Source organism: Toxorhynchites rutilus, chromosome 2 (assembly GCF_029784135.1).
Source record: "Toxorhynchites rutilus septentrionalis strain SRP chromosome 2, ASM2978413v1, whole genome shotgun sequence".
Taxonomy (NCBI): Eukaryota; Metazoa; Arthropoda; class Insecta; order Diptera; family Culicidae; genus Toxorhynchites; species Toxorhynchites rutilus.
In genome coordinates this window covers 68662550-68678198 of record NC_073745.1, presented here as the reverse complement: position 1 = coordinate 68678198, position 15649 = coordinate 68662550, and positions in this window count along the sequence as shown.

Sequence of the window (15649 nt, the reverse complement as noted above, 5' to 3'; positions counted from 1 at the left end):
TATGAATATTTTTTCTTCGTTCAATTTTTGTTTTATTGTTTTATTGATAGATGAACAAATGATGATATAATGGATAGTATAAATATTAAAAAATATGGCGCCCTTGGTCCCGAAACGATGTGAGCTATAAAAAACAAATATAATCAATAATTACGAAAAACAAAATCCATTTTTATTCAGAGTGTAATTTTTTTTTCAAACAAGACTAGCTCATTGGCTTCATTTTAAAATGTCGATCATCTGAATCGCCCAGCAAACATTAAATCGCATAACAAGCGTATATATAACATCATATGCCCTAAAATTTGGTTGGCATATAATGCGCCTAACTGGCATATGCATGCAAAAGTGGAGGCCATATACATACATGGCAAATGCTTACCGAATTTGTTTGGATGAATATGCAACTTTGACCGGCTATAATAGCGATTATGTTGGAATTGAATTGCGATCTAATATGAATATATTCATGAATTGTCAAAGTACCAAATACGACTTTTGCCATACTTATATACGATTTATTACAGACATAGAAAAAACAAATGGCGCAAAATATTTTCGTGAAATGTTTATTACAACCTCACGAATCGCCATTTTTATATATGAGTATTTATGTTCGTAGAAATAATAATTGTTTGATTGACTTGTGTTGGGAGTGGAATATGAATGTTTAAAATGCCACAGATTGATGTTTGGTGAAAACTGCTCCGATGTGGGTTCGAACTCCGGTCGTCTGGAATATCATCCACCAGCTATCTCGCGCGGCTATCTGAAATTTAATTCAACAGCGGTTAAAACTTTCGAGTACATCATTGACATTTCAATATGATGTAATATGTTCTTTATTAGGATCTACAGGGTAACTTCGATATAACGTACATTTTGCTTTCAAAATTGTACGTTGTATCGAAATGTACTGTATCGTATGTATGTAAATGTATGTATCCAAATGTAATGTAAATGTAATGTATGTATGTATGTAAATGTATCGAAGCATAATAAAGAACTCTGAAACGTAGCTTATATTACTTCATTGTGTTGCTGTTTGAGTAAGGTTGATGAATAAAATCAATAAGAAGACGAAGCCAACTTTTCTCATGATGTTTCCCTTTGTTCAGTTGATTGAAGTTTGTTTCATTTAGAATTCGGAATCACAAAACAGTAGTATTTCGGGATTGATTAATGTTACAACACAAGCTTTAGTATCAAAATACAGATAATTTATTGTTCTTTCAGAAAAAAAAATTAAAAAAAAATTTTTTTTTGGACTTCGATCATGTGAACGTTATATCGAGGTAAAATGTACGTTATATCGAGTGACGTTATATCGAGGGTACGTTATAACGAGGGTACGTTATATCGAAGTTTACCTGTAATATGATTTACTGTTTCATGATTTTCTTCAGCATGCAACACGATTTACTACAGTACTGAATCGATTTAAATTATACGCTTATACGACACACAAACTGCATCAGCGTAATATACGCATATGCTGCGGATTAAATATATTTTACGACAATATACATCATAAAACTGATGTTTATTATACCGAATTGCGACTTAATTTGATAATGGTATATAAAATCGAGTTTTTACATTTTATGCGATTTCAAATATACACGATATATACTTTGATTGACATTATATGCGATTATGATTTATTCGGATTTCTTGTAAGACTTGGCACGTGCAAAATTATACGATTTAATGTTTGCTGGGCGGTCCAGTAGATCAAAAGTTATGATTTTTTGTAGTGCTAAAAATGGAAAAAAATGATTTTTCGGACCATCGGTTAACTTTGAAAAATCATAACTCAAAAACGAAAAAAAAGCCTCCCTGGTTTCGAGTTATGTCATTTGAAAAATCCTCAGCTTTCCAGAAAAAATATAAAAAATATAGGGTTGGGGAAAAAGAAATGTTGTATTTCTGATCGAAATTTGACGCTTTATTTAACATACTTAAAATTATCCAATTTAAGTCAAATATGCGCCGTTTTGTTCGCAAAGCCTCTTTTGTATCACCAACTTAGTATCACCAAGAGCGTTTTGCATGGACCGGAAGAAATTATAATCACTTGGAGCCAGACCCGGATTATACGGTGGGTGCAATAGAACATCCCATCCGAGCTCCCGTAGCTACTGGCGGGTCATCAAAGATGTGTGAGGCCGAGCGTTGTCCTGGTGGAAAACAACACCATTCCTATTGATCATTTCTGGCCGCTTCTGGTCAATCGCCTGCTTCAAACGGTCAAGCTGCTCACATTAGAGAAACGAGTTGAGGCTCTGGCCATAGTTGAGCAGCTCATAGTGGATGATTCCCTTCCAATCCCACCAAACACACAGCAAAACCTTCCTGGCCGTCAATCCGGGCTTGGCGATGGTTTGGGCCGGCTCACCGCGCTTCGATCACGACTTTTTTCGCTTTAGGTTTTCGTACGTGATCCACTTTTCATCACCAGTCACCATCTTCTTCAAAAATGGGTCGAGTTCGTTCCGTTTCAGCAGTGCATCGCAAGCGTTGATTCGGTCTAGAAGATTTATTGCGTCAACTCGTGCACCAGCTTTTTTTGGAATCCAATCTTCTGCAAATGGTTCCAAACGGTTTTATGGTCTATACCCAGTTCCTGGTCAATCGAGCAAGAGCTCACATGCCGATCTACTTGGATGATTTCAATGATTTTATCGGTTTCCACGACGATTGGCCTACCAGTACGGGGTGTATCTTCGACAGCCACTACACCAGAACGAAATCGATCAAACCAACGCTGTGCTATGCGAATCGTTTCAGTATCGGGTTCATAAACGACACAAATTTTTTCGGCCGCCTTCGTTGCAGTTTTACCTCGCAAGTACTAAAAATGTAAAAACTAGCGAATTTCTTGCTTGGTGGACTTCATCTTTGACTCGCTATAATTTGAGACCTGAAAGGACAATCACAACACTGTCAAAACGAAACTTGTTGTCTTTAAATAGCCGTAAAGTATGACCCGATGCAATACGTACAACACAAGATATGTTTAAGTGTTGCCATATATTGACAATATACGACATTTATTTTTCCCCAATATATAGCGTTTTTGGTCCCGAGACCATGAAAACTATAAAAAACAAATACAATCAATAATAACGAGAACATAATTCGAATTTTCTGCAACTGTGGTATTTTTCCAAAAAAGACCAGTTAATTGGCTTTAATTGAATGTTTCGAACATCTGAATTGGTCCATTGGTTCGAATGTTATGAATTTTTGAAAAAAGTCATTTTTGGCAAAAATGCAAAAAAAAAAAGATTTTTCGTACCATCCTAAAATGGAAATGGTCACCCAAACAAAAAAATAAAAAAGTACGGGTCTTATAATTTGCGATAAAGAACAAAACTACCACTTTTGAAGAAAAACTGAGAACCACTATATCGGTTTGGCATGGAATGGCTGTATAAGTCTATTCAAATGGCATAAGACACTTATGCAAACAGTTGTTCTTGTCTTTAAAAACAACTACTTCAACATAATTTAAACGAGTATTTACTCCAATAATGATTTTTGCGTATCCAAAATGATCAGAACTTTTCACTTTCGATAAACAAAGTTTTTCTTCGCTTGAAACACTTATGCGATCATGCAAATAACATGAGACATTTGTGTAAACAGTAGTTCTGATACTTAAGATGGCCGTACACTGTTTGTCCGGAAGTTTATATTTGACACTTTTGACAAATAAACTTTGGTTTGAAATTTGTACAAACACTATTTTGTTTGCCATTCTTTAATTATCATCATTGGCAAAGAATGTCAAACATCGAACAAGGAAAAAAATCGACTGAAATATTGAGGGTAACCTAACCATGTACCGAGAGCTTTGACGAACAAACCGAAAAAATATTTAATGCACTCAACAATTGTTTTTTTGTAGTGGAAAAAATGGAAAAAAATGATTTTTCGGACCATCGGTTTACTTTGAAAAATACTAACTCAAAAACGAAAAAAAACCTCCCTGGTTTCGAGTTATGTTATTTGAAAAATCCTCAGCTTTCCAGAGAAAATATAAAAAATATAGGGTTGAGGAAAAAGAAATGTTGTATTTCTGATCGAAATTTGACGCTTCATTTAACATACTTAAAATTATCCAATTTAAGTCAAATATGCGCCGTTTAGTTCGCAATCTTGTTGCCATTTAGAAGGCAACTCTATTATCCCCCCCGTTATAAAACCCCCTCTCCTTATTTGCAAAAAAAAAATGACAGCTAGTTTTCGCAAGCCTCTTTTGAGGCCAACTTAGTATCACCAAGAGCATTTTGCATGGACCGGAAGAAAAGATAATCACTTGGAGCCAGACCCGGATTATACGGTGGGTGCAATAGAACATCCCATCCGAGCTCCCGTAGCTTCTGGCGGGTCATCAAAGATGTGTGAGGCCTAGCGTTGTCCTGGTGGAAAACAACACCATTCCTATTGATCATTTCTGGCCGCTTCTGGTCAATCGCCTGCTTCGAACGGTCAAGCTGCTCACAGTAGAGAACCGAGTTGAGGGTCTGGTCATAGTTGAGCAGCTCATAGTGGATGATTCCCTTCCAATCCCACCAAACACACAGCAAAACCTTCCTGGTCGTCAATCCGGGCTTGGCGATGGTTTGGGCCGGCTCACCGCGCTTCGATCACGACGATCACGAATATTGGCTTGTTGTGTTTTGTGTCGAAAATATTTCATCAGCATAAAACGAGATCTGGTGTCATCTCGAAAAAAAATTTTTGGCCGAAAATCTATTTTTTGGGAATTAGCCTGAGTGGCCAAAAAATCAAACTTTGAGATTTTTCACAGGCTTTTTTTTGTGCCAATAAACAAAATGTTCTATCGGGTCTTTAAATTCGATAATTATTTTTTTTTTCATACCTTCAGCGGCACTCAGGCTAAGTCCCAGAAGGTCGATTTGTGGCCAACATTTTTTTTCGAGATGACCCAGATCTCGACGTTTCATGCATTTTTAAGTCATTGGGCATCGAAAGCAAAATTTCGATTTTCCTAAATTCCTTCACTCCTCCCTTGGAAGATTTTCGAGGATCAAAAAATCAAAATTTTGAGCGCTTTGAGGCACCCCTAAATCATGTTCGATCGAGCTGAAACTTTGCACAGATAATTTTTTTTGGGCCAATAAACAAAATGTACATGGTCGGTTTTTGAAATTCGATGATGAAATTTTCCCATACATCCATTGTCACCCTAATGCACACCCTTACGAACAACTTTTTTCGTCACACTAAAGATTATTTTGATTAAAATTCAACTATCTTTGCTACCGGCAAATTGTTCCGTGTTTAGGATCAGCAGATAGCACCCCGTCGAACTAGTAGTAGTTTCTTCGAGTTCTGCAACTGTCATTTTATGAACATAACCTATTATCTCCTTCGCCTCATCGTTTTTAACACTCCCATACTCGCGCATTGGTCTGTCAGACCGAGAAATCAATAATTCGTTCATTTCTCAAAAAATATCCATACTACGACTTTGCGATTCGCTTTAGCTTCGTTATTCGTCATCTAACTCAGCCTCCTCAAAACAGAGTAATTTTTGATACTCCAACACAAATAACGAAATTCGAATTTTTCACTGTTATTAATTAAAAGTAAGCAACTGAATATCGTCATCGTTTAGCGTATCGCATGAGTTGGTACAAAGGGGACGTGTGCCACTTTTCTAACATTTTCGGTCTGACACACCAACGCGAGTATAGGGATGACTTTTTTGGACAAGTGCCTTTTTTCATAAAATATTGTTGAATGAAATGTATAAATCAATGTTAGTGGCGTGGAATATTTATTGAATATAATGCATAAGATCATTACCGGACTTATTTGATTTCAGACCCTTTTGTAACTGGATGGATCCGTTCACCATATATTAACTATCCGTCGATATATTCATCGTTAGACTCATACGTTCAAAAGCAAAATATGAATGTTTGAATTTCATATGGTTATTCGCTAAATATAATGGTCATACATATACACACTTCTGAAAGAATTTCACCTGTGGAAGAATTGTAAACAGTAAACTATAAACTAATCGGTGGTTTATGGTGATTTTTAACAGTCACAGTTTCGGGGATATTGTTTTCGACAAGACAAAAAAAAAAGAAAAGGAAGTTCCTAGAAATCCTTTTATATCATCTATTTATGCCCTATCTAAAAAACATATCTTAATTTCCCAAGAACACTATAAATATGCAAACCTTTATCATCTGGTAATTATCTAGAAGGTCGTTATACATTCTTCTCTTCGATAAAAGACCCGAAAAACACGCAACAACTGCATAAAATGAAAAAATAGCCATCGCTGTTGGAGATCCTCCACCTCAACACAAAGGCTGGAGAAGGTCTGATAAAGTTATACTGGCGAACACAGAAACTAGAACTATGTGATAAATGTGAAATTGTTGAAAAGTTTCTGCAGCAAAGAAATATTTCCTAAAGCGTCGGGCACAAATTACGTAACGCGAATAAGGGGTGAGGGGAGTCAAGGTTGTCGTTACTTACCATGTATGTAGCGTTACGTAATTTGTGCACTGTACCTGAGATGTGCCATCGCACATTTGCGGACAATAAGGGAGCATATCCTTTGGAATGAATGTTACATCCTTGAGGATATACCACTCTACAGTTGATTTCGCGTAATGGCAAGACACAAATTCTAGGTAGAAGATACCAGAATCCTTGTGGATACGAATCGTTGCGAATTAAACGTCGTTTTTTCATATTTTTAAAGTTTAGACTAACTAACTTCTAACTAAACTAACTGCATCATTCATTTGATTTATTTCGCTATAACGCTAAATTTCGATATAAAGCGGAATGCACGAACCTTGACCTTAACCCCAGCCGTAAGGTTCTGAACGACCTCAGAATTGACAGTTTGTTTTGCATATTATTTCTTCTACATTCCACAAAATAGGTATTTGTAAAAAAACAAGCATTTACATTTAATTCAAAGATTAAGTGAGAGAAAAAATTGGTAGAGTTCACTCTAAAAATACGTACCACTTTCAATAAATTTTCCATGCAAGCCGAATAATTTTGATGAGTATTTTTGTAATTAATAAGGAACACAGCGAAAAAAGAAATTGTCGTAAAACCACCAGAAAACTCGGTTCCCCATTAGAAATGTGTTGATGAGAACTGATAATACAGTCTAGTCTTGAAATAGCATTTCCTGACTGCCACCAAATACTCAGTATAATAAGAATCATCAAAAGATTGGTAAGTGTCAACATTACACGAAAACTCAATTATCATCTCTTTACGTTTGCCACAACAACTGACAACGGCAAAGCATAACCGTCAGTATAAAGAAACAAAGCCTCGCAAAAAATACAGCTTCTGGAGAGAAGAATCGTGAAAACAAAACCACCACTTACCACTTCTTCACCCATCCGCTGAAAACAACAGCCAATACGCCCAAAAAATGCTAACTCCAAGATGTGCCTTACTGCATGGAGACCGCGTGGTACTCGGAGAACGACATGTTTCACCGTGTCGCAGAAATGTGCTCCTCGGTATAGGATATCCTTTTGCTAACGCTCACATGTGCACCCGTCAAGGATAACGAGAAATGCGAAATTCATGGGAAGGCGAGATGGCGAGAGAGTGCGAGAGAAAAACGTCACACTAGGATCACACTCCGGAAATTCATGAGCTAGGTCTAGCTAGCGATTGGATAGATGTGGTGGGGGGTTGGGGTGTTGCAAAGGGCTCTCGTCGCTTAGCTTCGAACCCGGGGTTCAAAGGTAGCGAGCAAGCTAGCTGTTGTAACGGTTCGCTGGAAACTTTGGTTGAGTGTGTTGGTACCTTGTGGGAAAATGAATAAGTTTATGCTTTCGGTCGTAGTGGGGTTGTGTATGTATGTATTCGGTGTATCGCCCCAGTTTTTGACGATCAGCGCGCGGACATAAGGCGGCTCGCACACCGCAGCAATAAGCAACTAGCAAACTGCAGTACACAATATGCAACAGGAAACATATTTTGTTGTTCTTCGCATACCAGAGCAATAAAAACCCCTGACATTATGCAAACAATCGCCTTAATGTACGAAACTTGTCAAAATATGAGCGATAAGTTGCTATTCAACCGACACGCCGTGTTGCTAGCGACATGTGTTGCTCTGTAAAGGCGACAGCGATATCGTATTGCGTCGGTGTGCGAGATCAACAAAGATTAAATGGAAAAATCCATTGGTGATAATATTGCTTATTGCATGTTGACAGTTGCTAGTTGCTCATTGCTCCGGTGTGCGAGCCGCCTAACGCTACCGTGGCACTCGCTGACAGCAACGTGTTTTTCGTGTTGGCCAGAAATATTGGCAAAACGGCAAAAGAGGCATGTGGTAGTGGTGTTTTGTGAGTGTGTCAGCGAAAATCATTGCGCGCGCTCCATTTTTTTTCAAGGGCTGAATTAAAGTAATACTGTTTGCTCTATGAGAACTGTAGAGTGGGGATGCTCAGTGAATTATATGTAATTATGATATTATATGAAATTATACACCCGCATTGTATGTAAATATGTTACTTGTTGGCCCTTATCCCAAAATATTCACGCTTGTCCACCGAAAGGGGGGAAGGGGGTATCGTCTATTTCCACGTGGACACGAAGAATAAATATTTTGACGTGGGACTACGTCTAACCGGAATATATGGACGGTAAAATGAAAACCTAAACACAGAACTTGCAGGAAAAAATGAAAGATTTCGAATGCTTATAGCTCAAACATTTCGTACTGGATAGGAGAGATGTTTGCATCAATTGATAGGGAATATTTCTACGCATCTATCGCAACTAACAAAATGTTGTTTTTCATTAGATAAACAATTGAATAACTGTAAAATATTAGGCGTTATCTAAACGCCCTAACTGCATCGTTTTGATTGGTCCGATTTACAGTTTCCCGAACACAGCCATCAAAACCAAGCAGCCTTGGGGAAATCGGCATTGCAAATACATGAAAGTAGGGGGACTTTTGTTCTCATCGAAAAATGTTCCCTAACACAGACTTTAAAACCAAGCAGCGGAATCGGCATTGCAAACACACGAAAGTAGGGGGAGCTTTTGTTCCCACCGAAATGTGTTCCCTAATAGAGATTTCTAAACCAAGGTGCCTGGAGAAATCGGTATTTCAAATTCATGCAAGTCGGGGGTATTTTTGTTCCGACTGGAATGTGTTTCCCTAACACAAACTTCAAATCCATGGAGCGTGGGGAAATCGGCATTGCGAATTCATACAAATCGGGGGTATTTTTGTTCCGATTGAAATGTGTTTCCCTAACACAGACTTCAAAACCGAGGTTTCTGGGGAAATCGGCTCTGCAAATAAATGCAAACTGCTAGTACTTTTGTCCTCGCTTGCGTTTGTGCAGAGTGGAATATGTCTGTCCTAACATGATCTTCTAAACTTAGGAACCTGGGAAAATCGTGCAGACACTAGAAGCGAATGAACTTCCCAGTTTCAAGCAAATTCGAGATTCGAGAAATATGTACACTTTTGGGATGTAAACTTCGGAGGGAAATGTAAAATAAAATAATCGTTTGATAATTTTTTTTTGTCTTTATTGGAAAGATTTTCAGCCTTAGGCTGGTTCATCAAACGTTTGATAATTCTGCCGTACATATATTTTGTTCTAGTCATCATACCAAACGTAAAAGGTCCGTCATTAAATTTACTTGTAACGAACAACAATCAATCACATTTTTTTCACTCACAGAGCAAATATATTGAACTCAATTGAATTTGGAAACTGTTTCATTCAATCAAGAATTTAGTCAATACAAACGAATGATTGCTAAGCTAAGGTAGTTCCACGTCAACCTTGCGGTTATATCATAGATATAACCCACCCATTTTTTTTTCAAATATAATCACCTATACATTCTAACTTTAATAAAATTGTTCCGTATTCAACATTTTTAAATTTTTTCGCCCAATCAGAGTATGGTCTCTCTAAAACTGGTGGTACGTTTTTCTCAGAAGCTAGTAAACCGATCTGGCTGAACTTGGCTTGTAAAAATGAATTATCTAAATTGTTACATAATGATTTTTAAAATTCAAAAAATTGATAATTGAAATTTGAAAAATATATATTGTGTCAAAAAACGGCTAAGGGAAAATTTAGATAATTCATTTTTACAATTTAACATACCAATTTCCGTCAGATTGGTCCACTAGATTCTGAAAAAGTGCCAACAGTTTTACAGAGAGCATACACGCGCCAAGCTGCCAACAGCATAATCATTATATTGGCATCCAGAAAATAAAAAAAATACATCTTCGAATATACCTTAACCAATTACTAAAATGTGCCAACACCAACTCAAATTCCAACATCCGAAAAAAATCACGGATATCAGTTATTTTTTTTACCTTCCAGAGTAGGGTCCTCCCATGAATGGTTTACAACTGCGTTCTATGCGAAAGTTTCTGAAAAAAAATATTGGAATCTGGTCAACTGATTAAAGTTTGACGACTAGTGGTCTGGACTAGTGGTTCTCCAACCATTCTACAATTTCTTCCTTGACACCACAATGTAATTCCTCTTGTTATTTTCCATTTCTAAAATGTTTCATAACAGAAATTCTCTCATCTCTCAAATGAATGCAATTAAATCGTTCTAAGTAGCTTGCTTTTGAATTGGAGTCAATTTAAGGCAAAAAATAGGTCTCAAGAAATGTTCAATAATTCTTCCATAGCTGAGATTTGAGCTTAATTTCTTAGTTGGCTATCAATTAACCGTGAGTTGTCTGATGTCATCTTCCCCGTGATCACTTTGAAAGTCATTTAGACACTCAATGCAACGATCGCTAAGGGTTTGAAAAATATTTCAAAATGCTTCTACTACCGTCTGAAAATTCTCCAAACGTAAATGTAAAATGAAACGATAATTTTCCATTCGTTCGAAAATATCTATGTAGTAAAAGGATTTACTGGATCTTTATATGAATCAAATGGAAGCGAATTTATCAGGTTAATTGGATTATTACTGGCGAAGATGTTAATGAATTTCCAGATGGAATAAGTACACTTCTGAAATAAAGCTGTGAACGTGAATTTTTTTTTGTTTAAAATTGTTTAAAAAATCGTGAACTAAAATTTTATTTGAAAACTGAATTTAAATTCATTTCTTTTTTTTCGATTGGCACTTGCAATCACAATCACTAAAGCTCAAGATCAATCTTTGGAATTGTGCAGTTTATATTCCGATGCGTATTGTTCCTCGCCTGATTAACTGTACAATGTGTTTTTCCACGTTGGCAAACCAGATAGCCTTTATATCTTCGGTGATAATGGAAAAACAATAAATATTGTATATCAACAAATATTTCAGAATTAAACTCATATGAAATATAACACCATAAAACCTCAATGGGCCACAGCGAAGCAGGTACAGTAGGGAACAGCTAGTAAAATTCGCTTGTCCACGAAGGGGGAGCCTAAAATCGTGCTTTTTATGTCCACGTGGTTTGTGGACAGCCCCTAACCAGTAACTACTACTTGCCTAATTATTTTCTTGCTTTTAGTACATTAAACCGTTTAACTTAAAAAGTTTTTTTTTACTTTTTTTTGTTTCTTAATTTTCAGTACTTTATCTGTATGATTAGTATCATTCTCTACAATAAACCTTTTTAAATTTATGTTGTTAATAATGTAGTGTGTTCTCCAAGTCAAGCCATTCAGCCATTTTTTACCGGCGACCAAATTGGATTTTCCAAGTTAATGAAATACACAGTATTATAATGACAGCAGAGTTAAAGGTTTGTTCCAATTGTTAGTTCAATAAGTCAAAAGGAACGGGGTCAAATTTTAATTAATGTGAGACAACCCTACAGATATACAAACATACATACAAACAGGTCAAGTTGAGTGAAACCGTTTAAAAAAGTAGTTGGCTATTTTATTACAGCAGCCATCTTGGATTTGAATTTTCCATAAATACCTGTGATCTACTGGTCAAGCCCCTTCAATTGATACCCATTTTGATGGGGCTTGTTTTGGGAAAATATGTAATCCACCATTTTGTGGTGGCGGCCATTCTGGATTTGCTTTTTTTTATAAATAACTGTGTTCTACTAGTCAATCCCTTCCATTTTATACCCATATTGATGGGGTTTTGAGAAAATATGTAATCCGCAATTTTGTTGCGGTGGCCATTTTGGGTTTACATTCCTCATGAATAAATGTGTTCTACTTGTCAAGCCCTTTCATTTGTTACTCATATTGATTGGGTTTTGGAATAAAATAGATCGCCATTTTGTTATGGCGGCCATTTTGGATTTGCATTTCTCATGTATAACTGTGCTCAACTAGTTATGTTTTTTTATTTGATACCCATATTGATGGGGTTTTGTGAAAATATGTTATTCGCCATTTTGTAGTGGCGGCCATTTTGGATTTGCATTCCTCATGAATAACTGTGTTTTACTAGTAAAGCCCTTTCATTCGATACACATATTGATGGGGTTTGTAAAACCCTATTGATGGGGTTTTGGGAAAATATGTGATCCGCCATTTTGTAGCGGCGGCCATTTTGGATTTACATACCCTTATGAATGACTGTTTTCTACTAGTCAATCCCTTTCATTTGATACCCATATTGATGGAGTTTTGAGAAAATATGTTGTCTGATGCAAATCCTGGACTGTTCTGCTCGTAATACCGTTCGAAATATATACCTACGAACAGGATTTCGTTCATGTTCGGTGGAAACAAAAGACCGAACAAAACGTTGAAGCGAAGTCTAGTGACCAAAACTCGCGCTCAGAGGCTGTATAACCAGATTCTAACGAGATACCAAGGTTTGCTCATTGATGTTTGAATTTCAGGTAGCTTCCTGATCAAAAATCCAACCTAGACACGATACGGATGGATGTTCTCGGGGCAGATTTACATTCGCAATCGGAAGTTCATGGCTTGACAAGGTATTTACACCTGTGAAACGGTAACCAAGATTAATGTTGGTTTTTATCGCCCAGAACCTAAAATTTTCGATCCAAAATCCCATTATGTTTGGAGTAACGGGTGTTCAATAAAGAATGATAATGATTTCAATACCTTTCTGTAAAAAAAAGTAAAGAGCGTAAATTTTCCTCTCACCGAAAGTATTGCTCTCTGGGCTCCCTAGAAACGGGTTGCTCGTTTCTTTTCGCTCGGGTGCTGTCAATTAGAACAAAGATGGCGTCGAAACAATAAGCACTCCGCGAGCGCGTTGCACAGAAACGCGTAAAAGTCAAGGAAAAAAGTTTACAATAGACCACATCGTCTGTCGGAAGACTAGGAAGACTAGGTCCCCAAAGTACACGGACGAGCAGATAGCGACCGTGAAATCTCACTGCCGGTGGATGATGAAGAATTATCGCGGGACGTCGTTCGTGTTGGACGACGAGAGTTATTTTCCGCTGTCAAAGTCCCACATTCCCGGCAATGACCGGCACTATATCAGCGACAAGGCGTGTACAGCCCCCGGGGTGAAGTACAAATACAAGCATAAGTTTGAGAAGAAAGTTATGCTGTATATTTGCAATCTCCGACAAATGGAATACAAAGCCCTGGTTTAACAAGCCGAGCTCACTTGCCATCAAACAGAAGGTGTACCAGGAGGAGTGCTTGGAGAAAATGCAGGTTCCGTTCTCAGAGGAGAGCATTATTATGATGGGAAGTACGTCTTCTAGTCGGACAAGGCGTCTTCCCATTACGCCAAGAAGACGTTAGCGTACCTCGTGGAAAAACAGATACCGTACGTACCCAAGGAACAGAACCCGACTAACTTGCCCCAGTGCTGTCCGTTCGAGGATTTTTTCGGCTCCTTCAGTGCCCTGATGTACAAGAATAATTGGCGGGCAACGGACACCAGCAGCTGACCACGAGGATCCGGAAGATGGATGTCAGTGCCGTCCAGCGCCCTTGTAACGGCATCTCCACCAAGTACGGCTGAGCACGGTCACTTGGCCAACATTCACTAACTTTTTTTTTGAAAAACAGTCGTTTTGTTTTTAATAAAAACAGGAAGTGGGTTATATCTATGGTATAACCGCAACGGTGACGTAGGACTATCGTTGATTTAGAGATCATTTGTTTGAAGTTGAATCTAAATCCATTCTGAATGAATGAATAAATGAATATTTGGGGGACTTCGAAAACGAGAGCGTTACACGTTGGAGGCACAAGGTTTTATGCATCCAATAAAGGATACGAAAAACCTTGTTCTGAAGAATAATCTTCAGAAGCTTTCCTGCTAACTGCACTTGATTGACAAATCACAAAACCAAATGTATTACATGGATATTTTATGGATAGAAAACATTAAAATAAACTCTTTCACATGAATGTATTTTTAAATTCCCAGAGGAACTGGCAGATTATTCTCAGTAACGATCAGATATGTCCACATTTTCCTCGATACTGGAAGCCACTGGTGGGCTAAATGCTAATTCGATCAACAGCTGTTAATAGCACTTGATTGAAACATATTTGGTCACAGTGTTACATGGATAGAAAACATTAAAGTAAACTCTTTCACATGAATGTATTGTTAAATTCCCAGAGGAACTGGCAGGCAGATTATTTTCCGGATCTTTCTCGATGCTGAATGGCATCCAAACGGAAAGAATTCCGTGCGTGTATGTGTGTGTGTAGCGGCTGATTCGATGGTCACCTTCTTTTCTCCTGAAGGATCGGCTTCTCTGTGCTCCCTCACAGTTTCAAACAAACTGCTTGCGTTTGTTTGCGGGCAGATCTCGATCCTTCGCCGTCAGGCACCCTCAGCATCGATGTTGTCTTGTCGATGTCCTCACGAAAAATGAATGCGTCTCACCACCAGAATATCGCTTAAGTATGCTTTTTGTGTGTGATTGAATCGAGAGAAGGCGTGGTTTACGATGGCAATTTGGAAGGCAAACTAGAGGGGAATGAACTCTCTGAGCTCGGAACTTTCGGCGACTGAGCAATAATCGATTGCGTGCGCATACAATATTGGATACGGAAATATCCTACTGATGAGGAAGAATAATCTTCCTCATCTATCCTGTTAATTGCGATTGATTGAAAAATCACAAAACCAAATGTATTTGGTCACAGTGTTACATGGATAGAAAACATTAAAGTAAACTCTTTCACATGAATGTATTTTTAAATTCAAAGAGGAACTGGCAGATTATTTTCAGTAACGATTAGATATTTCCACATTTTCCTCGATACTGGAAGCCCACCAGTGGTTAATGCTAACTCGATAACCACCTGTTAATAGCACTTGATTATAACATATTTGGTCACAGTGTTACATGGATAGAAAACATTAAAATAAGCTCTTTCACATGAATGTATTTTTAAATTCCCAGAGGAACTGGCAGATTATTTTCCGGATCTTTCTCGATGCTGAATGGCATCCAAACGAAAAGAATTCCGCGCGTGTATATGTGTGTGTAGCGGCTGCTTCGAGATCTTCCCGGGGAACCGTTTGTGGCATCACTCTCCTCCTGATGGATTCCCTTCTGGCCTAAGGTACACACACAGGCTCTTGGTGACACCGTTCATCCGCGCTTTCATGATAAACGAAGAGCTTCACCACAACAGCGACAACATGCTCCAATCGCTGTTCAATTAGAACTGAGTGGATTT